General features: G+C 53.2%; 1 protein-coding gene across 8 annotated transcripts in view; it reads left to right on the forward strand.

Annotated features, from left to right (window-relative positions):
* Window positions 1-24,694, forward strand: part of SEPTIN9 (septin 9) — a 142,586-nt gene that overhangs the window by 89,440 nt on the left and 28,452 nt on the right. Inside the window, exon 1 of one of the 8 annotated variants that reach the window (XM_087750596.1) lies at window positions 15,614-15,733. The exons of the other annotated variants lie outside the window; for them this stretch is intronic. The gene's annotated coding sequence lies outside the window, so the exon portion shown is untranslated. Of the gene's footprint in view, window positions 1-15,613; window positions 15,734-24,694 lie in introns of those variants that run through there. 8 annotated transcript variants of the gene reach the window in all.

A 24,694-nucleotide genomic window follows, 5' to 3' on the forward strand; every position in this document is an offset into this window, starting at 1 on the left:
TGGCTGAGGGTGGCGTGTACAAACCAGACCCAAGAGTTTCTCTGTTTATCTTGCAGTACCTGCATGTCTGGAACACATGGAAGTTGTGCTGGGGAACGTGCTCCCCGCCCATCAACTCCTTTGGCATCTTCAAGCTTTCTCACATTTAGGTTAATCATCCTACAGGCTGATAAGGCAAATAAAATCCGTTATCTTGACCAAGATAAAACAAACAGTTTGCTTTGATCTTCTGCAGTGAGGCCTGGCCACTCATTTTGTGCCTTCTCTGCTGTCTGCTGGGGGAGGGAAACGATGGCAGTGGTGACGAACCTTCTGTAGTTAAGAAACAATTTTCTTCTAAACTATTTCTAGACCTCTGTCCCTGCCCAAGATGTTTCTGTTGGCCAGTAGTTGAAGGGACACCATAGGCTGGGTATGGTGCCAACTCTATAAACTGTGTAAGAAGACTTGATGAACTAAATTGAGATTATAGAGAGATAACTTTGTTTTGAGAAGATCAAACGTTGTTGTGAGCAAAAAAGATAACTTGACAGCAAGCCAGTTGTGTTCTTTACTCCTCCAGCAAACAAACAGGCACACAGACACTTTGGTATTGTCCAAGATGCTGTGACGAAGCTGAAGTGAATGTGGCTATAAATGGAAGAAGCAGCTGGTCTTGGATTGCAGCCTGTGCTCAGACTTCTTTGGGCCCAATTTTTCTTACATCTGTTACAGGTTTTAGAGGAGGGACTTGGGGAGAGGGCTGCTTTCCTTCAGGTTAGTTGAATTTGGGCCATTCGTTTTGTTGGTCTTCTGAATGGGTCTCTGTGTACAAGTTCCCTGGATTTCTGTAGGGTCACATGTATAAATACTTCACTCTTTTTAATTGTTTCATTTTATCGTGGCATGAAGATAGTACTGGACATATCGAGAGACAAAGCCGGACGAAAGGGTCTGGTCCAAAACATTCTGCAAACAACAAAACTTTGCAGATGTTTATGCATTTATGAAAAGCAAATAATTTTAACAAGCTATCTAAGGTTGCTGTGCCATCTCAGGAGTGACAGCATGGGGATTTTTGGTTGCTTGGCTCCTCCTTGACTTGTGTTGTCTGCAGTTTCTTCTGTGTGGAAGCAGTGGGTTGGTTTTTGCATAGCAAAGGCAATTTGTACAACAGGCATGATGAATCACTGAAACAAAGCATCTTTCAACACCTCAGAGTTCAAAGATTGTTGATGCTGTAGCGAATTTGAGCATAACCTTGGATTTATGTTTAGCTTTTCAACCCAAGAGATGGTGTCCAGGTTACATCTAAGTTGGGTGGTGTTACCAGCCCCTGGGTGTTCTCTGAATTCTGGGTCTGCACAGGCTTTCCATGGTGCCGCTCTAGTGTGGTCTCTGGCTCGTGTTTCCAAGGGGTCAAAAAGTATTTAGTGGGAGCTGAGCACCTACCTCCTTTTGTCTCTTTGTGAATGCAATCTTTGTCCATCTAGGAGCAAGACCTTTGCAGGGAATGCTCCCAATGGATCCCTTGCATATGGCTTCATCCATACATACTCCACGGCGTTCACCCTGTCTTGCTTGAGATGTCTGCATTTGAGTTAATCATCTGGATGTCTCCCTTAGGCTCGTGTGAATTCTGTCCTCAAAGGGTTTATTTTTCTCTGCTGAATGTAAAGAGAGCCTATGCAATCAGTTCAGCTGGAGATGCCTCCATTTGGGCAAGACAGATTTTACCCTCCTATATTATTTCCAAAGTCAAAGTGATGGAAGTGAAAAGGGATGTTGCAGCAGGACAGAACTGTGCAAGCCACTAATCCCTTGTTATCAGTAGTGCTTGACAGCCCCCCAGCAAACCTGGTCCCCTTGTGTTGGGTTGTTCTGCAAACAGGTCGCTGTGGACAATCATTTACTTAAGTGCACGGGTCAGACTGTCTTTCATGCTCATAGATAGTACTTTAACTTTTTATGATGGCTCTGTCTTCTCCCCTCTCCTCCTCTCTTGCTGTGCACAGAGTGGGACAGACATTCCTTCCCTCTCTCAAAGAAAAGCTCAGTTTGGGGGGAATCTCAGGGAAAGAAGATTAGATGGGAATCCAAAAGGGTACGGTGCCCAGTAGGAGAGGGCAGTGATAAAAGTTGATGATACATAAGCTCATGAAAGGAGCTTTCTCACTGACAACTGTATGGTAGCTCACAAGTCTTAAATTATAGGGCATTGCTTTCAACTCCAGCATGAATGCACCTGGGGCATATTTCACGTGTGACGGGTAGATCTGATGGGAAATCACAGGTATTGCCCTACCCAGCTTGGGCTGGAGCCCCTGCCTGTGTTTGCTTCCCCTGCATGTTACGACTCTGGATAGGAATTTTTGTTTACTCTGCTTGTTATTTGCTCTGATCTGGGAGGCTGTGCTGCTTTCTACTGATGCACCAAAGTGGTGCAAAGCTTCTCTGCAGCTCTGGTACATGAACATACAGGATGAGTCCCTGGTTACAGTCTCTGAAGCTATGAATGCACAGGCTTATGCCATTATGATGTAGAGGTGCTGTCCTCCATCGCATGTGTGACATACTTGGGGCATGCACGGGCAACTCACTTCCATCTGTAGTGGAAATAACGTCAGAGCCAGAAGAACACTGAGAAGATCACAAAAGGTTGGATGGCAGGAGAGCCTGGTCAAGATCCTGCCTTTGCTGTTGACTTGCTCATTGTCCTGGATGAATCTCTCTACCCACTCCAGTTTCTTCTTTTGTAACAAGGAGCTGGTGAACTGGCAAGATGCCTCGGGTTCTGTCCTTGCATTGGGTCCTTTCTTCTTCGAGGTTCAGCTGATGTTAAGGAAATTGCTAGTCCTGGTTGCAGAGGCGCAGTGGTCTCATGTGGGATGGGAGAAGCTGCTCTGACCGGCTTACTGGAGTGGCTCTACAAAGAGAGAGAGGTCCTCAGCTGGTCAGGAGGAGAAGGAGGGTATCAAATGGTTTCTGTATCAAAACCTTCTCCAGTATACTCCGCTCTTCAGTCTGCTTTCTCCTAAATTTGAAAAACCTGTAGTTTGGAGGGGAAAAAAGGATTTGGAAGGCAAATTTTGGATGCGTGGGGAGCAGATGTGGGGATGGATGCTGCCTCTGGATTTATGAGTGATGGAGACTGCTGACACTGAGGGAGCTGGAGCAGGCACTGGCGGGGTGTTTGGATGCTTTTTGCCTCATGTCCTCCTTCCCTGCAGATAGGAAGCAGAATGGAGATTACCTTGGAGTTGTCCAGATTTGTCCTGGGAAAAAGGAGTAGATCTGAGCAGCCTTTCTGATAAAACATAATTGTTTAGACAAACTCTGGCTGAACTCACTTCCTCCTGCAGCCCAACATGCAGATAAAGGGGGTGAAAGTGGGAGGCTGAGTTCACAGGCTGCTGAGGCCCTCCCTGGGGTCATGTCACCCCCGAGATCCCCTGTCCACCCATTTTGGTGGCCTTGGAGAAGACGAGAGGATGCAGTTGAGTGCTGAGGATGGTCATAGAATCGTTAAGGTTGGAAAAGACCCTTAAGATCATCGAGTCCAATCGTTAACCTATCACTGCCAAGTCCACCACTAAACCATGTCCTCAAGCACCACGTCTACCCTTCTTTTAAATACCTCCAGGGATGGAGACTCAACCACTTCCCTGGGCAGCCTGTTCCAGTGCCTGACTACCCTTTCAGTGAAGAAGTTTTTCCTAATATCCAACCTAAACTTCCCCTGGTGCAGCTTGAGGCCGTTTCCTCAACAGATGCCCAGGCTTTAAGTAGTTCAGTGCTCTGAAATGCAGAAGAAACCTTGATAACACAGCACATCAGTGCTGGGAGCAGGGAGACACCGGTGGTCCTGGGGGGGAGCATTAGATCCATCATGGTTCACCTGCAAAGGATGGACCTTGGTTGCATGTTGCTCTGTGGGATGTGGGAGGTGAATTTGCTCCAGCCATGCTCTCTCCAAACCTGGTGGTCCTGGGCATAGGGTGGCTGGGCAGAGCCATGCCCTAGAGAGATTCCTGTTTCGACTGGAAATGATGAGACAAGCAGGACTTGGGTGGGATGTGGCCACAGGAGAAGTGTTGTCATGCCTGTGTGGCTCCTGCTGAGGTCTTCAGGAGTCGAGTTGTGGAGTCAGATGAAATCTGAGATCCTGCCATAATGCTGATGTTCCTCCCACCATCTGTCAGGGAAAACGGCCCTCCTTGCCCTACTTTGTGTAGTAAATAAAAGTTTATTTACAGCCCAGGAAAGCATGCCCTGAGGTTGGGAGGTGAAGGGTTCCTGTGTGGCCCTGAAGGAGCTCTGGGGTTTCCTCTCTGCTTCGTGGCTTCAGTTCCTGGGCAGAAAAGTCTTGCAAAGGAGCAGCTTTGTGGGTGGGAGCTCAGTGAAGCAGAGGCCTTTGCATGGGGCCTGGGGCTTGGCTTCGTTTCCCTGTAGCCAGGCCACGTCTCCCTGCATGTCACCTGGAGAAGAAGAGCTGGGAGGAGATAACCAGTGCTCACGTGTGACATGTGGGCTGGACCAGTCAGGGAGAGCAGTAGGTGATGGGCTGCCATCCGTCTGCCTCCGCCCTTGGCCACCGTCATCCAGCATCTCCCCAGAACCCATGTTTGTGTTGGACCCTGGGGGATCTGTTTTCTTTTCTTGTGTTGGGGCTGAAGCTAGTCCTGGTGTCACCAGTAGCAGTGTACCCTGCTCTTCCTGCCCCAAGGCTCTCCATCACCATCTGGCACCTCCCTGCCGTCCCCTCCCTGGTGGCACCTGGGCACATCTCTGAAGTTCAGACAGTGCAGTAAAACCAGCTCCTTATTTAAATCCCCATTTGGTTAGAGAGGAAAGCAGTAAGGAACACGGGTTATGAAGGAGAGGAGCAGAAAAGGAAGAAGCAAGGGGAGAGCCTGGCCCCGCTGCCCTCCTGGCCCCATGGCTCCCAGCCCGTTTTGTGCTGCATCTCCTCCGCAAAGCCGTTGCGGTAGCAGAGGAGATCCCTGGGCTTGTGCTGTTGGCTGTCTGTCCTTAGCTTCAGAGCAAGCAGAAGGGAGAGCATTACCTCCCTCCTCTACCTAGCTGCTCCTGCTTGCACAGGCTTTGTCCAAAAGTCTTCAGTCTCGGTCCTGCTCTGTCCAAAAACCCCTGGGCAGCGCGGCCAGGGTCCTCCTCTCTGGAAAAGGGGCTCTCCAGGATGCTGCACAGGGCTGGTCCCTTCCTCTGTGTGCGTGACCTCGGGCAGGGGGAGAAAGGATGGGGCTGAGCAGTGACTGCTCCTTGCTGAGAAGGGGACATGGGGATGGGGCTGAGCTCCGCTGACCTGGGTCTGCAGGGTTTCCAGCTCTGCCCTGGCATGGCCTGAAATTGCTCTGTGGAGCTTCAGAGAATGAGCATTTGGCCTCTCTGCTCGGAGGAGCAGGAAGGGTCTCATTGGGGTTATTTCGGCCCATTTGTGGGACAGACAGTCTGTGGGATAGTTGTTTGAAGAGCAAGCAAACCAAAGCCATTTAGGCTCCACTGAAAGAGCAAAGCTGGGAAAGCCTCAAATCGTGGGCTGCAGAGACAAGGGGGGATGTGGCTGTGGCTTTCTGCTGGGGAACAGTGCCGTGTCCCTTGGGAGGGACACGGAGAACATTGTTTCGAGTTTCTGCTTTTCCTTCTCATTTTTAGACATGCAAAGTTAATTTTTCTCTTTTATTGCCTGTAGCGATATTTATTTTACTGCTCTGTGGCAGTGGGAACTGGATAGGTTTTGCAAACTGAATTTTCCCTTGACAAGCCCCTCCTCTGATTTCGCACTTCCAGCTGCCAGGCTTGGTTTTAAAACAGCTTGCACCGAGGCTGAAAATACTTGAAGGGTAGAGCAATGCCTTGCAGGAAATGGCTTAAGCTTCCTGCTCCCAACATGGTGTGAGTGTTAAAGCAGAACTGGAGAAATATTAGACCTCCTACATCCGGCACGGCAGAGGAGAGCGACCATGGGGTGATGTGATGGAAAGCCCGTGCCCCCCTGCTGCCTGCACCCGGCAGCTCCCAGCAGGATGAGGGGCCCTGCCGGTGCCCCCTGGGCCCCCACCTCCCTGCCTTCATAGGGGGAAAAATGGGCAAATTGTTTCCTGCTCCACTGGGCTCTGCTGTGTTTTGGTTTTGTGGGAAATGTGTGGGGAGAGCTGCTCAAAGGTGGGGGGCAAAGTGTCAGTGGAGTGCATTTCCAGCAGAAAGTAAGAGTTGGGAAAGCACTGCTTTTGATGAAATGTTTGCTGCCAGTTTATCTATCTGCCACCTGTCAGCCCAAAGTGAAAGGCGAAAGTCTAAAACAGATCATCAGGATCTGAGGTGGTCCCATTTGTTTGGGGCTGGAGCGGGACCTTCCGCATCTGTCAGTGGAAACCACGTTGAGTTATTGGGTTAATCAGAGGCAGCTTAATTCTTCCAGCCTGGATAATTTCCCTCTTCATGCTGGCTGAGCACCATCTACCTGGCCAGGCAGGGAATAGCAGCTGGCTGGCTGTCCATGCAGGACAGAGATGCACAGGAGTGGAAGAGAAATGAGAGTATTTGTGTGCAGGCAGCGTGGGGAAGGGCAGGCAGTGAGGAGGGGAGAGCAGCGGTTCTACGGAGCAGGGTGGTCCTCGCTGGAGCACCCTGATGGGTGTCACATCTTCAGATGTAGTTCAGCTCGCTGGGGATTACTGCCCTGTTATGGAAAGCTTATCCAAACCCCAGTTTGTTGGCTGGAGCATAGAGATTTAGGTAATTTTATTCAAAATGTTATCAGCTGGCTAAAAAATACCTACACCATGTGGCTGGGAGCCCACAGTTGGAGTAGAGGAGTGAGGTGGGAGCTGCAGGGCCGCAGGCAGAGCAAGCGGGGTATGGTTCAGAGCTTTTCTCTGCAGCACCTCGGGCTGGTCTGAGCTCACTCGCACTGACTTCCTCCTGACAGTCACTGAGAATCATAAAATTGCTCATAATGGAAGAAAAATTAGATCTCTTACACCCGTGCTGGGACTTTAGTCACTTTGGGAGGCCTTCCAGCTCCAGGAGCAGAAGCAGAGCATGTGGGTGCCCTCTTGGGCGGGTTTACCATGAATGGAGCATTATGCTGTGCTCCGAACATCCTCCTCCTTGGCTTTCTGCCTTGACCCCTTCTTTTCCTGCACCGTTTCACGTGGGGTGGTGGGAGCACTGGCTGCTCTGCAGGAGCGAGGATCAGGAGGGGGTAAGTACCACCCTCAGCAAGCAGCTCTGTGCCTGGGGAGGTCGGTAATACAGATTGCTGATGCTCACCTTTCACCATGGCACATAACCCTGCTAAATCCCGAGCAGCGCAGCCCTTGGGGCTAGGGATTTAGCTAGGCACACCCTGTTTGTTTTCCCAGGTTTTTCCACGGGGTGCTTTTCCCCGGGAAGGCTTTGGCCAGCAAACATAGGGGAGGGGAAGATGAGGCTGATTTAAGTCCCCAAAGTAGTTACAGCTGGCTGAAAGCTGTGTATGTAGCCCTGTAATACATCAGTGGTGCCCACTGTGCTTGCACAACATGCTAGGGCCGTGGTTAAAGCTCGGGGGGTGCGAGCCAGCCCTGGTCCCAGCATGGCTTCGTGCAGGCAGGGCTATGGGGGGCAGGAGTGGAGGGGTGGGCTGGACGGGCTGCGTTGGGGCTGCAGGACTGGAGGAGCAAATGCTGTATCTGTTTTGGGACAGAAATACAGTTAGTTGCCTTGGAGCCATCCCCATTTGCCAACATGGCTGCAACACTGTGCAGGGACCAGGAAGGTGGTCACACAGAATGGGGGGGATGAAAAGGCTTTGCTGTACCAAATGGTCCTCAGTTGAAGACTGCTGCTGCCCTGCTCGCCCCATCCCAGAGCAAAACCCTGTGGATGGAGTCAGTGAAGCAGTTACCCATGCAGCATCCTGGGGTCCATGGGGCTCCGTGTCCCCTCGGGGAGGGCAGCTGGGGGCAAATTCATCAGAAAAGGAAACATGCTTCCACAGAAGTGTCCTGGAGCCCTTCAGGTGATTCAGTGTCACCAGTTTCTGCTGAGCAGCTGTGGTGAAAATGTGGGTCTGCAGGAAGGAGCGAATGCCACCATGTAAATCGCTGTGTGGTTGATTTATTTTTCTTCTTGTTGGTTGACCTCCGGGGTCCCCCTCCCAGCCCTTCCCTCCACGCGACTGTAGGCCAGCACATCCCTGTGTGGGACGTGCCCTCCTTCCCACGGCTCCCACAGAGGGATGTGGAGCCCCAGGACTGCAACAGTGGGAGAGGGATGGAAAGGTTTGGGAAGAGGTTTGGAAACAGCTCCTTGAAAGGCTCCATGCAGGGCAGAGGGCAGTGCTCGTCTCGTCGGACCGCAGGTCTGTAGGGAGGCCAAAGCTGATCGCTCAGCTTCTCTTAAATCTGAAATGAATGGGCAATTTGGGGCCCAAGGAGGGAGTTCTAGCAAGTTTCCATGAGACCCTGTGATCCTGCCTTGCCCAGACATCATGGGTGGGATGGGATGGGGAGGGCAGGGACATCCATCCTGCATTGGGCAGAGTGGGGCTGCACGGGACCTGCCCGTGGCCCCCAAGGGCTAAACCCAGCACCCAGCCTTTGCCCTCGAAAGGACAGAGACCAAGAGAGCTTGGTCTGGCCAAGCTGTCAGAAGTTGGTGCTCCTCAGTCCTCAAATACAAACCCTGTGAGGTGAAAAGAGAAGAAACAAATATTTTCATGCCTTGACTTTGCATTCTTGTTTCTTGTCCCTTAGGCTTTACCTGTTTACCGGTCCTGGCAACCTGGGGGGCTTTTAAAGTGGTTATTTTAAGGATGCTTTCCAGAAGCCCCAGGGTCTGTGTGCTGGGGCTCTAGGAAGAGCCTGGTGAGACGTGGCTGCTGGTCCCTGTTCACTAGTGCACAGGGCGAAGGAGGGGTGCTGAGCTGTGGGGTTTTTGACTCTTCTGGTGGACACAGCAATACCTGGTGTGTAACCTCTCTCCTCCTCACAGGGACTCCTTGCTGGAGCTGAGGCGCTTCATGCATCATTTGGGTGGAGGTCTTGACAGCAAATTAGTTACCAGGGCCATAAAAGACCACAGGAGCATTGTGGTGGCTTCTTCTCCTAGGGTTGTTGCCTAAAATTCCCTCCCCTCACATGATAGAGCTGATTTATAATGGGGGTTGGAGGACCTTGGGTTGTCTAGTGTCCTGGCAGGATGTGGCTTTCCTTGGGTAGAAGGCTTTCCCTTGGTGAGGTTGGAGGCACAGCTGGTTTCCCCATTGCTCTTCATCTAAAAAATAAGTTTGCACCCAAGCCCTTGCTTGAACAATCCCAAACTCTGGATCTGGGGTGTGTTCTTGCTTTTCCTTCAGGACTAAAAACCTGCCTGACGTTTGGTGCCCTGTCCTGGTTTCAGCTGGGATAGAGTTAATTTTCTTCTTGGTAGCTGGTATGGGGCTGTGTTTTGGGTTTAGGATGAGAACAATGTCGATGATACACTGATGTTGTGGTTCTTGCGAAGTAGTGCTAAGTAGTGCTCACACTGGTCAAGGACTTTTCCGATGGGTGCACAAGAAGCTGGGAGGGGGCACAGCCAGGACAGCTGACCCAGACTGGCTAAGGGGCTATTCCATACCACATAACGTCATGCTCAGTATATGAGCGGGGGAGTTGGCTGGGGGAGGGGCAACGATCGCTGCTTGGGGAACATGCTGGGCATCGGTCGGCGGGTGGTGAGCAATTGTACAGTGTATCGCTTGATTTGTATTACTATTGTACTATTATTACTTGTTTTTATTATTGTTATTATTACTATTACTACTGTTCTATTTTTATTTTACTTTAGTTATTAAACTGTTCTTATCTCAACCCACTAGTTTTCCCCTTTTGCCCTTCCGATTCTCTCCCCCATCCCACTGGCGGGGGAGTGAGTGAGCAGCTGCGTGGTGCTTAGTTGCTGTCTGGGGTTAAACCACGACATGCCCCCAGAGTGCTCCCAGTGCTGTGGGATGTGGGGGAACAGTGGGGGGACCTGGGCCCCCAGGGACATGCTGAAGCCAGCAGCACGCTCTGCTCTCGGCTGCGAGAGGCTGTCAGAAACGAGAGCTGTATCCTACAGAACCGAAAACCTCAAACCTAACGGGGCCCGTGACCTTTAAGAGGCTGCAAGCATTGCAGAGTGTAGCCACTGCCCTTATCTGCAGATCACAGCCGTGCTGCTGCCTATGGAGGAGGGCGGCTCTGAGCGGTGCTTGGGTCGCTGCAGGGGCTCTTCTGGTTTCGTAGGGTGATGGGGCTCAGCTCAGCATCCGCTTTGTGCTGGCTGTGTTGAGACAAGGGTTTGAGAAGCCGGCATGGTACACGGTGTCTGGTGCATCAGAGACAGGGACACATGTTGCTGTGGGTTAGCGGGTGCTGCCTCCCCTCCTCGGGTACTTATGGGGGATCCTATGGGACTTGCAGTCTGGAGCATCTCCTAGCCACGTTCTCCAGTCCTTGTAGGAAATGGAGACAAGGCTGGGGGGGACCCTTGGTGTCCTGTGGGTTTGTGTCCAGGGGATTTGCTCTGAATACATCCCGTGAAAGTATCTCCTTCCACGGGACCAGAAAGCATGATCTGCTGTTACAACGTTAGGTCTGTGGGTGCTGTAAAGCTGGGGATTAGGTGTGACAGAGCCAAACAGGTACAAATGAACCCCAAAATCAAAACGTGAGCCAGGCATGTGTGGTAGGTCTGACAAAATGTTTCTTTTATTCACACCTAAAGCCAAGCTCTGCTTTCTCAGAGGCAACTGTCTCCCCAGCAGCTCCTGTGATGGTTCCTGATGGTCCATTGAGAGCTTATTCAGTAGCAGCTACTAATTTGGGTGCCCCACCTCTTCCAGCAAATGCAACCATCTGCCTTCCTGGCCTCCGTCATGCGTACGTGGGCAGTGTGCTCCGTGCTGAGCACTGGTCTTGGTCTATGTATGCATAATGCTGTGTAGGGTGGAGTGGGGATGGTGAGACCTGGATGCAGGCGCTGGGTGCTCCATTCCCCACTCAGCTCCAAACTCCTGGTGTGATCTGCAGGTCTGCCCCTAAATGTCCCAAATACTGGTGCTTCTGTATATATACTGAAATCTCTCAGGGGGAGTTAGAGCCACCAAAATTGGAATTAGGTGCCTAAGTATCTTTTAGGATGTATGTCTTGGCTCTTCTGTATCTCTAAACACGGCACTGCCCCATCACCCTGATGCCGGAAGAGCATCAAAACCCAAGATGTGCCCTGTCATGGGGAGCGGGATGGCAGGAGTAGCTGGGGCGAGGGAGGAAGGGACTGGATGCTACGCTGGGGGCCTGGGAGCTCCGGTGGAGTTAAGTGTCCTTATTCATCTTTAGAGAGCCTCAGGGCCTGTCTTGGTGTTGGGGTGGTGCTGGATGAAGGTGCCCAGCACGAGCGTTTTGGACCTGGGGTAGAAGCTTGCATTGCAGGTCCAACACCATCGGTGGCTGCACCCAAACCTCAGCTGTCCTTCAGCAGAGCTTGTCTTGCCACAGCTTGCCCAAGTCCGCCTGCTGCCAGGAGCATGCAGGGACCAGGCCAGGCATGTCCCCTTGCCATGTGCACGTGGGCAGGAGCAGAAACACCAGAGCCTTTTCCAGGAGAGGACTGTACCTCTCCCCAACAGCTCGTGCACAGATCATGGGCCATCACGCACTTGTTCCCCTGGCCTGCTGCTTTTTAATGCCTCTAGGTATAAAAGGAGGGACTTGGAAATATTAGCGTGGCTTCTTTCATGTTGTGATGGAGCCCATCGCAGGCAGACCTCATGTTACAGCTTAGCATGGATGACTTGGTAACTAATTTGCTGTGGACACCTTCTGTAGTCAGTAGGAGGAAAGGTGTTTCTCCAAACAGCAGGTTAAGACATCTCTGATCCAGCTCTGCCACCCCACCTTTCCTCTCCCTCTCCCTCTCCCTCTCCCTCTCCCTCTCCCTCTCCCTCTCCCTCTCCCTCTCCCTCCCCCCCGCCCCCCTCCCTCCCCAGCAATTAGGCAGCTTGAATCCATCCCACCCCTCTTCCAAACTCCTCCTTGGGCTGCAGGATGTCCTGTGAGATTATTGAGTGCTTGAATGAGGGGCTTTCTTAGCTTGGCGGAGGCTGAACAGACCCCAGAGGGCTCCCATGCTGGGGGAAGAGCCCGTTGCCAAGTCGTAGGAGGAATTCCCACGTTCCCCTTCCTTCCCGCTGGCTGCCAAATGCTTGTCCTGTCTGCGAAAGCTGCTGTATTTGGTTGGATTTAACCTTTGCTCAAAGAAGTGAATAACGGAGGTCTTTTGGTTTCTGGGTGTAAATTCACGATTCAGGGATGATTTTGTATGCACAACAGGGTTCTGCAGTGGGAAAAGCTGGAGGAGAGACACAGACTTCACTTGGGTGAAGTTCTTTACAGCAGGGACTTTCTGGGAGCCTGCAGAGAGATTACCCTTCCTTCCTACTCTAATGAGCCCCCCCAAACCAGGCTTTAGGTGTCAGCCAGACCTTACCATTTCAGTAGAAACAAAAAGGCAGACCTGTGGGACGCAGGATTTCTCACGCCCGCAGTCACCGCAGGTCCTGCCCGGACACACAGACCCTTGGTTGTGGGGGGGTTTGCTTTGGAGTGGGCTTGCACTGGGACCCTGGGGAAGCAGCATGGAGAGGCTGAACCTTACGAGTGTTTGCTGTTCCTGTAGCAGCAATTCCCTCCTGGAGCTGAAGCTCTGGGGAAGCAGCAGAGGCAGGGGCAAAACTGAAGTGTTTTGCTGTGAACACATGGAAATCAGAGGCTTGCGACCCACCGAAGAACAGGAATTGGAGTAATTGCCCCCAAAATGACACACTGTTGACTATAAGAAGTGAAGCCCATGGCATTGCAACCAACCCAGGGGTTATGACCGGTGCCATAACCCCATGGGCTTTTTTTTTTGTGTATCTGTGTAAATCTCTGCTCTTGCATTAGTGCCTGTCCTCAGCACTCCCTGAAAATTGCCCAAAAATTCCATCTTGGTGCAATTTAGGATACGCTCCAGCCTGCCCTGAGAACATCTGGTATCTGTGCGTTGGGTGATACTAATCACAGCATGAACGTGGCCAAGTGTTAAACAGCAGAGCCCTCCCACCTCCCCCCGGCAAATGAAGGTTGTTTCAAATGTTCCAGCAATAAAATTAACCTAGCAGCCCGGGCAGGCGGTGATCTGGCAGGAACAACTGCTGTGTGGGATGAAGGGATGAAGAACACTCTTAAATGGGCCAAGAAACCATGTGGTCCTATGACTTTTTGAAATCCCTGCGGTGTTTAAAGTTATTTTCTAGTCCTCCTCATCTTCTGAATCCACGGGCATTCCTGCTGCGTCTGCAACTGCTCGCTCTCCCCTGGTATTTTGTGCTGAGGCTGTTGTTTTGGGTGTAAATGCTGCTCCGTGTTTCTGGGAAGGTAAACACCCCTCCTTCGCCCTGCTTTGCTGTAGAGATATCAAAGTGCTTCGCAAAGGGGGGGAGATGTTTTGCAGATGGAGGAACGGAGTTGCAGAGGCTGCTGAGAAATGCATGTGAATCTGCTCTCTCAGAGGATGCTTGTGTTTTTGCTCCAGGACATTTAGTGGCTTCCTTTAATGTTGGGCAACGAGTAGACAGGACTGGCACAGGGAATATTTTTATTCCCCTTTTCCTTGGATGACCGCATGCCAGACAGCAGGCAAACCCCCATCAGCACCATGCTATTCGTGTTGCCCCCAAAGGAAAGTGTGGCTCAGATTTGCCCCAAGTTCCCAGTTTGTGGCTGAGTTTAAAAAAAAAAAACAACAACAAAAAAAAAGACAGAAAAAACCCAAAACTTATGTCTCTAGTGCAGTTGGCACCTTAACCACTGAGGCTGCCGTGCTTTCAAGGGAGGCAGTGCCAGCATTGCTGCATGGGAGGGATGAGGAGGGGGGATAACGCTTTCGTGGTGCCTTTGATGTTGGAGGCTTTTACCCGAGTTACCCAGGGAGAAGCTCCAGTGCTTTTCATGTCTGGTGGTGAGGGAGGCAGAGAGCCAGGAGGGATTTGCTTTGCAAGACCTTTACAAAGAGAATTGAGAAAAACTTTTCAGAAGTTGGGGCGGCAGCTGAAATAGGTGCTGAAGCATCCTTGGCTCTTGCAGACACCAGGCAGTGTGCGTTGTCCTCCTCGTAATCCTTGGCTGAGTAAGTCTCTGCCTGAGCTCTCCCCAGCCTCAGGGAATAAAAAACCGTGGCAAGGGCTGTGCTGGAGCCTCCACAGCCGTGCCAGAGGGGAGTCATGGAGTGGGCAAGCTGGAGCCCTGGCTGTGTGATGAGTGCAAGGGAGGCTGAAGGGTAAGGAGGGGAAAAATAGAGCAGTGGCTTAGCAAGGGGAAAATACCAGGGGCACGATGCAGGCATCAGCGCAGGGGAATGCTTTGTCAGGGCCTGTGCTAAGGGAGGAGGCAGAGCCGGCTGTGCCGCCTGCTCGGGTTCACTGTGGGATGGGGATGTGCTGGGCTGTGTCTCGGCACCAGGTCTGGGGCGGGCACGGAGCTGGAGAGGGGAGTCACAGCGGCTGGTGCTAGGTCCTAGGGGTGAAACGGGGCGGCAGCAACCCTGATGTGATCCAGGTGATGGGGGCTCCCTGGGGTGTCAGCTCCCAGCAGGCTGGGACCCTGCTGCAGGCAGGCTGCCCTCACCCAGCTCCCACAGCCCTGCAGTGGGTGAAAAGGGACCCTGGTTGCTGGCAATGCCGGGCAAGGGTGAGAGTGCTGCCTGTGAAAGGGTCCATACGGAATCTAGGAGCCCTGCCCCAGCCAGAGGGGCCAGGTGTGGTTGTCTGCATCCGGGCAGGCAGTGGGAAGGGGCTGCTGCAGCCTCACCTGCCTGGCAGATGTGTGGCTGTTACCGGCTTTGCTGGCTGCACTGGAGATGCTCTTGCATTACTTCCCCTGGGAAACATTTCTGTAGCGTTGTGGGGAGCGTATCTGGTGACATAAGGGAGGGCTGACAGCCCGTGGTTATCTGTCTCCTCAGTTTCTGCTCTGGAAGTTGGTTGTGAACTGATGGGGAAGGAACCTACTGGTGTTTGATGGCCCCTTGTCCTGATGAGCACTGGGGAAAACTCATCTCCCGAGCATCCTTGTGAGCGCTGGTGGGTGGTGCAGGGCACCAGGCCAAGGAAGCGGCGGGGGAGTCCTCCTCTCCCTGGCCCTTTTCTGTAGCTCTAAGTGCCCGTCTGGGGAAGTGCTCCCCAAAAGCAGCCTCCTGCTCTCCCCTCCTCTCACCCAGCCTGCCCCAGCACACACGCAGCAACCCTCAAACCTGAGCCGCAGCCTGTGCCCCAGGGTACGTGTCCCCGCCTGCGCATGGGGATGCACTGCGGGGTGCGCTGGAGGCACCCAGAGCCCTGGGGGCACCCCTCACCCCCCCAAAAAGGCAGGGGACTGAGAATGCCCAGCTGCCTGCCAGGGGAGGCCTGATCCCTTCCAGGGGGTGAGATGTTCGGGCTCTTGCCGCCGGGACCCCTGGCCCCGCAGCGGGGTGAAGGGTGCCGGCTGCTCGCTGTCCCCAGCAGCGCCGCGGGTGCCCACGCGTGGGACAGCCCAGGACGAGCGGGGCTCGCCTCCCCCCGCCCCAAGAGCGTTTCCCCCGGCTTTTCTCTTTAATTGGCTCTTTTGAACCAGCCTCGTCCAACCCCCTCCTTCCCCCCCGCCGCCTCCAGCCCCGGCCCCACGCAGGAGCTGCGGCCGCCCGGGTGAGTGCGCGGGGACGGCGCTGGGGGTCTCCGGGGCTGGGGGGTCCCGGGGGGGCCCCCCAGCCCCGTGCCGGGAGGAGGAGAAGCGGCGGCCGGGCGGGCCGGGGCCGGGGCCGGGGCTGCGGCGGGGGCGGGCGCTCCGCGGGGCCGGGGGCGGCAGCCGGGTCACGCCGCGCCGCGGTCTCGCGTGGGTGAGCTGAGTGCGGGCAGCGCGGGCCCCGCCCGCACTTTTGTTCCGTGCTGTGTCGCAGCGTTGTATCTATGCAAACCGTCCCAGCTGGGAAGCTTGGTTTTTTTTTTTTTCCCCTCCCTTCCTTTTTTCTTTTCTTTTGGTTTGGTTTGGGTTTTTTTTTTGTTTTTTTTTCATTTTAATTTTAATGGCACCACGTCAGTCTTCTCTCGCCAGTTGTGATGGCTGTTTGCAGAGTGATCGTGGAAGATGGGGAACACGTATGTTTAAGTGACACGGTGGGAACCCTCTGGACTTGCTAAGTGCATGGGTTTTTCTCGCATGCCTTAGCCTGGCAGAGGCAGGGTGCTGGGCACGGGCAAAGGAATTGCTCTTTTCCTCTTGCACCTCGATGCCCTGCTGGCACCTGGCACCTTTACACCCCTTGGAGGCAGCTGGGGGGGTTCCGCTCCCGCCTGTGCTGCAACCCGCTGGTCCTGCTCGCAGGCAGCCTCTGCGCGGGAAGGCTTCATGCCAGAGGATTTCAGACCAGGCTTTTTATGTCCATCCCTGGTGTGACCACACTTCATTCAGGGAAGTCCAGCCCTCCATGAGCTGAGCGGCCGCGTGCCCTGCACAGCATGCTGTGCACGAACGCACAGACCGGAGGAGCACAGGAACATGCTACTATAGTGCCAGGCAAGTTTTGGGTTAAAAAGCTCTTGTGTTAAGCAAGTTCCTTAATTTTATTGAATTCTCACTGCCACGGATGGTGGGTGTGGCAGATGGAGCAGACTGGTGGTGCAGCTCTAGGGTGGGAAGAGATTTCACGCTGCTGTTGGAGATGCGCTGGCTGAGGGTCCTGGGTTCCCTGGTGCTAACGACTGTTGGTTCGTTTGACTGAATTCCCCTGCGAAATAGGTGGGCCTGGGCCACGTGATGGGAGATTTGCATGTGCAGGCAACGCTCGACTGAGCTTTGGTTTTGACGCGAGTGGTGGCTGAGGCACCACACTGTAAAAAAAAAGAAAGCAAGAATTGCAATTACATGTGAACCCCTGAGCACCATTGCCCCATCCAGGTGTGATTCCAGATTGTAGGATACAGTATCCAGGAGGAATATGGCTGTCCAGGGTGTGTGCCCTGCTTACAGCCCTGCTGTAAGGGCGTTCTGAGTGCAGATGAGGACATGTAGGGATAGAAAAAATATGTTTGGAACACATGGAGGACTGTGATAGCCCTGGGAGCTGTGATCCCTTCCATGCTTTTGTAGTTGCAGTCCATGATTTTCCATGTTGAGAGCAAAATACCTGTGTGGCTGTGGGGCTCGTGGGTAGCTCGATGGTGGTGTATTGAATGTGTTTGACCTCACAGCCATTAAGCACGTATATTCTCACTAGTATGTGCTAACCATAGCTCGACGTATGCAGCTGTGGCGGGGTCTAATGGCTTGGTGGCTAATAACCTGGCAGTGGCGGTTCCTGGACGCCTCTCCATGGGGAATCCAGACTTCCTCTCTCCGAGCACGGTGGAATTTTTATAGCCTGTGGTTTTAAATGCTGTGATTTCCGTATGGCCGTGACACCGCATCCAGCCCTGTCGAAGCTATGCTGGGGCTGGCCAAAACCTGCGCTGGAGCTCTTGATCCTTGGGTAACATGTCTGAGCTTCGCTCCAGTATGTGGGAAAGGCTGGGCTGGGAAAGGGAAGGACGGCTCTCCTGGGGTTATGCTTGCTGGGTGCTGTGACTTTATGTCTGAATACAACTATACTTTATTTCATTTATCTCTAAAATTTGGTAGGTGCTTTGTGGAGAAGTGTCCGGTAAAGCTAGCTCGTTTGTTAAAAAATAGTAACAAAAAGTGGACTGAAAGAGTTAATCTTGCAAATACAGCTCAGTGACATCCTAGGAGTGCCTGTCCAAAAATTTTGTGGGGAGTGGGCATGTGGCATTTCAAGGTAACGGGAGGACATGGGGCTGGGGAGGTGGGAAGGAGCCATGGCAGAGGGGCCAGGCTGGCAAAACCCATTTGCTGCAGGGGCGTAGCTGTCAGGGCCACACTGTAGCGCAGGGAGGGACACAGCACCATGGGATGTGTGCCCAGGTGTCAGCGGGGAGACGAAGGCAAAGATGGTTTGTCCGCATCTGTAGTGGGTGTGAGCACCGTCTGCTTCCCAGCAGCATCCCTGGCTTTGTTCCCTGGGGTTCCCCATCCTTGCAGGGAAGAGGCAGAGCTCTGCTGCTAATACCCCGAAGCTCTCTGGCTTATGCTGGCTCACCCTTATCGTCCCGAGACGTGGTCCCCAAAATGCTGGGCACTGTCAGAATGCTCACGGGTGCCTCCCTGTGCGAGCTCATGGCTGTCGGTGATCGCTGTGGCAGGGTGCGGCCAAGCATCACCCAGTTGGTGGGAATTCGGCAGTGGTGCTTTCTCCAGTCCCTGGTAAATCACATGACAACAAATGCCAAGGTCTGGGTGTTTTGGGGCCATCAGACCTTGCCAAGCTAAGACATCTGCATTCCCCCGTGTCCTGCTGCAGGGATGCTGCCTGGGTCCAGCTGCCTCCGCCTGGCTCTCCCTTCTCACAAACTTGTGGAAAAGTGATTTTTCTCTCCGTTTTCTGGCCCCCTCCCAAACTAGGTTAACACTTGCCACTGATGCAAAACTTGCTGGAGGGGCCTAGTCAAGCAGGGCTGTAAAAGCCACATTTTCTTTGGGAATTGGATTAAGGCTCCTTCTTCTGCACTGTGCGTATGTGGGTGCCATGAAGTCTCTCTTTGTCCTGGAGGGTATTTCTAGCCCAGCTGCAGCGGGTTAACCCTTTCTCATCCCACACAATCCCAGTGATGAATGGCCCTTTGCTAAGCAATGGGGGCCTTTTCCTGGAGCGGCCGTGGGTGGAAGTGGGGGCACTGTGCGCTGTGTCCTCCCCCTGTGCATCTGGGGGCTGAAGCGGCAAAGCCTTTATGCCTGGGTAGGGGACTGTGTTGGCATGTATGTGGGACAGGGACCTGCCCTAACGCCTCTTTCTGCTGTCTGCCCTTGGCATTTTTTATCTCTATTCCCCCAGATAAACTGGTGGAAGGGGAGATGTGCCCCAGTCCTGCACTGGGACCAGAGCCCTCTCCATGCTGGGGCAGCCTGGATGGCACAGAGGGACATGGGTGGGACAGGGAGGGGACAAAAGTCATAGTGAGCGCAGAGGCCGGGCCAGCTGGCGAGAGCAGGAGAGCTGCTTGTGTGCTCCTCTGAGAGCAATTACGGTGTCAGCAGTTCTCCCTGGGGTGCCAGTGCCCAGCCAGGTGCTGGCACTGGGCTGGGGACGGGAGCATCGTTTTGTCAGGAGAGCTGAAGGACTTAATAACCAGCCAGCAGCAGGGCGATTGCAGGCAGAAAGCGCCTGTATGGCTCCAGCGAAGCCCTCGGCTCCCTTGCCCAGGGTCCTAGGAGGCGGCTTAGTTTAGTACTTGGTGCTTGGCTCTAATCTGCTGTAGCTGAGCAGAAATGAAGGTGATCTCGCAGCAGTGCCCTGGGAACTGGTGGCTGTCGGCATGTCATGCAGCGCACCCAGGGCTTGGGTCTGTTTCACCTTTTTTCCTCCACTGGGCCTCATTGCTGCTTCACCTTGGATTCATCCACATTGCTTTCAGCCTCAGCTTGGCTTATTTATTTATGCAAAAGCCAAACGGGAGCAGGGACCATTCCTTTCTTGTGGCCCGGCAGAGCTGGCAAGGGTGCCCAGTGCTAGCTCCCTGCAGCGAGGATCCTGCGCTGTTATTGGGGTGGCTCCTGATAAGATCAGAGCAGGGATTTCCCTGTGGTGCGGGTCCTGGACCACAGCAAAGTGGGCTTGCAGACCACAGGTCTGAATTCTCCCCATGCCTCTCCGCTCCGCTGAGTGTTAGGACACGATTGCCCCAAGGCTGATGGAGGGGTGCCACCATCTCCCAGATCTGACCCCAGGAGCAGATGGGGACTGAGCAAGACTTGCTCACAGTGTCGGGAGCCGTGGGGAAGCAGTGCATTTCCTTTCCACCTGTCCTCCTCCTCTTCCCCCCACCCTCCTGACCTTTCCCCATCAAAATACAAAGCACTATTATTCATAGAAAAGCACCTCCATCAAAGGAGACAGCTGGTGCTGCAAGCAGCTTGCTAGGGATGGGTTGTTATTAATTAAGCTGCAGGAGACAGCCCAGCAGCTTGGCAGCTTGAATGGAGTTTTCCTTCTTTTCAAGGTTAGGGTGCCCTAAATTCTTTCTTCTTTACCTCCAGAGGGAATTTATAGGTTTAAAAGGGGAAGCACACAAAGGACGGAGAAAGGCCCTTTATGCACAGCTTGTGCAGACACGTATCCATCGCACTGCTGGCAATGAGTGTGTACATGCAGAAGGTCTGTAGGGACCCTTAGGACACCCCAGCACCCACTTTGCAGCTTGGTTTGTACCAGATGGATGCTGTGACCCCCAGGGATGCCTCTGCCTGGGCAGCACTGGAGCATCCCCTTGCCACTGCCTGGGCATCTCCCCATCTAGAGAGGAGATGCCACTTTGGGGCGAAATAGAGTTTAAACTACTTGAGCAAGTTTGCTTGAGCTGTGGGGTGACCCAGGCGGACAAATGTTTCACTCCATACCATTCCCTCTTGCAAAGGTTATTTATTTTCGCCAAGTTCTTCTTCTGCCCCTGCTGCTGAGTCCGCTTTGACCGTGGTGCTGGTGGTGAGAGAAACAGAAGGCAGTGGTGGAGGAGCGCTGGACCCCTGCAAGGTGCCCCTTGGTGTGTGAGACCTGTGGAGGGTCCATCTGCGCCCGCCCTGCTCCACAGGGCAGGATATGGAGTTTGGTGGAGCAGGGCTCTGGCATGCTGGTGGAGTGATGTAGAGAGGATTTTGCTTTACCCTTTTCAGGGTAATTTGTCCTTTGTCATAGTCTGGCTGGGGGTGTCTGGGGAGTAGATCGTGCCCTTGAGGAGGAGAGATGAGGATTGCTCCTAAAGAAAAGGCAGCAGCCAAGGGAGCGAAGTGCGTTTCCTCCGGCAGGGCCAAGCTGTGCCATCTGCAGAGCTCTCCTGGTGACTCTTGAGCCTCAGCGTTTCAGTGCCAAGGCAGACCGGTCCCCGCTGTGCAAAATGGGTGCTCAGAGCTGCAGCATGGGGGGAGATGCCTGGAAGATGCTGCATCTGCTTCACGTCTGTCGGAACCAGAACATCAGTGGCCAAACCCCTGCAAGGGCGGGGGGGGGTGTGTGCTGAGAGGAATGGGTTTTCTTACTTTTTCCAAATATTTGTGACCCCAGCGTGGCTTCCAGGCAAAGCCCATTCCTTCTGGAAAATGATGGATTACTCAAGCACAGTGAGGAGCCTCCTGCTTTCCCTGCTCAAGGGAGCAGATGCCGCAGATCCGCAGAAGAAATGTGCTGGGGGAAGGGATGCTGCTGCAGGGGCACTGCTGGGATGCGACACCGGGAAGTGAGGCACAGCCTCCCTGGGGAGTGGGATGTGACGCTGGGAAGCGAGGCATGGCCTCCCCGAGGAGCAGGTGACTCACGCCAAGGACACGGTGCCAGCTGTGCGCGCTGGCCAATGGCAGCATGTGAAATAATTCCTTCCTTCCTTCCCTCCTGGAGAATGGGAGCAGGCTGGAGGTGACTGGCTGGAGGAGCTCCCAGTTTTTGGTGCAGTGGGAGCGGGAATGGTCCTGACGCCGTGTGTAACACGGGTTCAACAAAACGGCCACGGTTCAGCGAAGCTGGCAGGCTCTGCTGCCTGCTTCTGGCCAAGGCACGGAGGGGGCTGATGGTGGTCGCTCCCTGTTCTGGCTCAGGATGTCCCTGCTCTGCGTGATGGAGCCTGCAGGGCCCCATGATACCTGCAGAGATGTCTCTGATATGGGCTGCTCAGAGAAGCTGCTCAATGCCAAAAGCCAGGTAGCTTGAAAGAAAAAAACCAGCATCATCTATAGACTTGGGAGTCCAGTACAGCCAGAAGGGAGGAAATACTGTTGTTCTGTAGGTCTCATCATTACAGACCTTCTGGAGAGTTACCCTGCATGTTCAGAAGGGACCACGGTGGCTACCTGCCAGAGCCCTTCCCAGGTGGTAACACCTGCAGACCTGCAGCCAGGCTCTTAGAAGAGTGTTGGGATTGGTTTTAGGTGTTGCTGGTAATGGGGGATCCTTTTTGCTCCTGCTGGAAGTGATGGTGTCTCTTTCAGTGTCAAAAAATTAAGTTTTGGTCTTCTGGTCTGCAAGTCCATGTCCTTTTCTTGGTCATGCTGCCTTCCCCTGAGCTTGCTAGTGCTTTATCAAGGTCTCTGGATGTGCTTTTCCTTCTGCTGTTGATCTGAGATTATAAATATCGTTGGCAGGATTTCCAGCTATCCGTCGAAGTCATTGGGGATTTGCAGGTGGTCAGCATTGCTGCACTATTAAAACAATAAAAATTATTTACTAAGCCCTAACGTTACACTTTTAACTGGGGATTGGTGCGATGCAGTACAAGTTAGAAATGTCCCTTCAGCATTCCTGCGAGAAAAGATGTCCTGCCTGTGCTCCCCGCATTCAAGAGATTTAATGTTTTCTTATTGTTGGGCAGCTTGGGGTGAAACATTTTTGTTGGCAGTCCTGCAGGTCTCCCTCACAGGCTGGCTAGTCCTGGTTAAGCTGTCTTCATTTGCAGATCTCAGTTATTCCTCAAAGCTGTGGTTGGAGTTGGAGTACGTGCTGGCCAAGGGCAGAGCATTGCCTGGCGTAGGGGAGAGCCACAGCGCTACTGGGGTGGAGCAGGGCTGGCGTAGCCAGGTGCCAGCCCTGCTGCCGGACAGTTTTCTGGTGCAAGGTAAAAGACGGTGGTTGGAATTTTCCCCAAAACTCAGGTACTATGAAACCATCGCTGGTGATCTGCTCCTCCTGCTGCCTCCCAACCTTTCCTGAGCATCAGTGCTGGACCACCTGTGGACCACCTTCTCCACTGAGCTCTCCCAGCCCTGTGCTAACGCAGGGCTCATCCCCATGGCCCTGTGCAGTACGGCTGCGACATGGGGACCTGCTTTCACTTGCAAAGATGTCAGATAAAGTAGTACAGATAGGACTGCATAAGGCAGGCAGGAACCTTATTATTTTGATTAGTTGTAAGCCCAAGAACTGGATCTGTAGTTAGTTCAAATTGCTTGGTACAACTTACAACAGCAGGAGCGCCTTGCTAGAATTGCTTCTGACTCTGATTATTATTTTTTTACAGAGAAGAACAATGACTTAGTGATTTTAAAACTCTGAGTAGGGGATTTGGATCCAGTTCTTGGCTCTGTTATAAGTTTTCTGCCTGACCCTGGGCAAGTCACTTAATCCTCCTCCTGTTCATCTGCACCATAGGGGTAAGGCTGCTTCCTTCCTCCGCCGGTTGGTCCTGCCTGTTTGCAGAGTGAGCTCTCACAGCCAGAAACGTGCAGTGGGAGAACAAGTACGGTAGAGCCCTGCTCTCCTTCCAGGAATAGAGAGATGCTTCTGTAATAACAAATCCTGGAGGTGGCTGCTTGTCACTCTGCGAGTGCCGCCTCTCTGCAAACAGCCCTGAAGACACCCGAGGGCCTTCATGAGGACAAGCACGGTTAGCAAAGCCCAATGTACTTATTTGCTTTGAGGCCAAGGATGCCACTTTATTGTCCTTCTGAGCTGCTTGCTCCCCCACCTAGGGTTGTTTCTGGGAAGGATGAGATATGAGTTGAAACAAAATATTTTCTACAAATTAATTTGAAAAACAACTTGCACAGTGTGAGCTCCCGTCCTGCTTCAAATGTCTTTGCAAAGCTTCAGTGACCAAGGGCAGAGCTTTTCTGTGGGTTTTTTTTCCCTCTCACAGGCAAGACTAAAACATGTCCGTGGTTTTAATGTGGAAAAATAACACTGAGCAGTGAGGCATTGGTTCACGTGGCCAAGCACCCTGTGCTCACCCCCCTGCTGCCAGTCTGGGTTTGGGCAAGTGAACGCTGTGCTGGATGCTTAACACCTGCACAACGTTACAGATGTGGTTAGTTTAACGGCAGGGACATGAAGAGTGGATCGCATCTGCAAAGCCCACGTGCACCTGAGATCCCCCCTTACTGCCCGTGCAAGTGCAGCACCTGAGTGAGCATGACGGAGCTTTGCAGAGCTGGGCTGAGCTGCTTTCCGGCTCTGCTCCTGCCTTTTTCCAGCTAACGCAAGGCTGGAGTGACTTGCAAACAGACCCAGCTGCTATTCGGGCAAGCTCAGTTTGGCATCTAGTGTTGGATTTTCCTGGAGATTAGGGAGATTAAAACACTAATGACCATTGATAGGGGTTAAAGCTTTATTAAGTTATAAAAAGTGGTGTAATCCAGCAGAAAGCTATGCATAGCTGCAGCGTAAGCAGATTGAGGCTGGGTTTCCTGCCTGGGTGCTGGGGTGGAGGTTTCTCAGAAACTGGTATTTGTGGCACTTGCTGAAGTGGGGGGATGCGAGTCTCGCCCCCCTGAGCGTGTGTTGTTTCCAGGGCAGCCCACGACAGCCTTGCCAGGCATTACAGAGAGGGGATGCTGCCAGCCCAGCGCATGGTGGTTGTGCTGGGTGGAGGAAGAGCCGCCACTGCCCGTGGTCCAGAAGGGGAGAAGAAAGGTGACAGCCACATGAGAGCCACCCAGGTCAAAAAGGATGGACAAGTACTAGCCCCTGGCTTAGGGGCTGTGCATTGGAAATGGAGTCCTTTGGGTATTGAGGACTGCAAATGTGCGAATCTGTCTTAACCCTTCCGTCGCCTGCAGGCCTTTCTCTGGGAATGCAG

This window comes from Nipponia nippon, unplaced genomic scaffold, assembly GCF_047370975.1.
Source record: "Nipponia nippon isolate SJK-2023a ecotype South Korea unplaced genomic scaffold, ASM4737097v1 scaffold_14, whole genome shotgun sequence".
NCBI lineage: Eukaryota > Metazoa > Chordata > Aves > Pelecaniformes > Threskiornithidae > Nipponia > Nipponia nippon.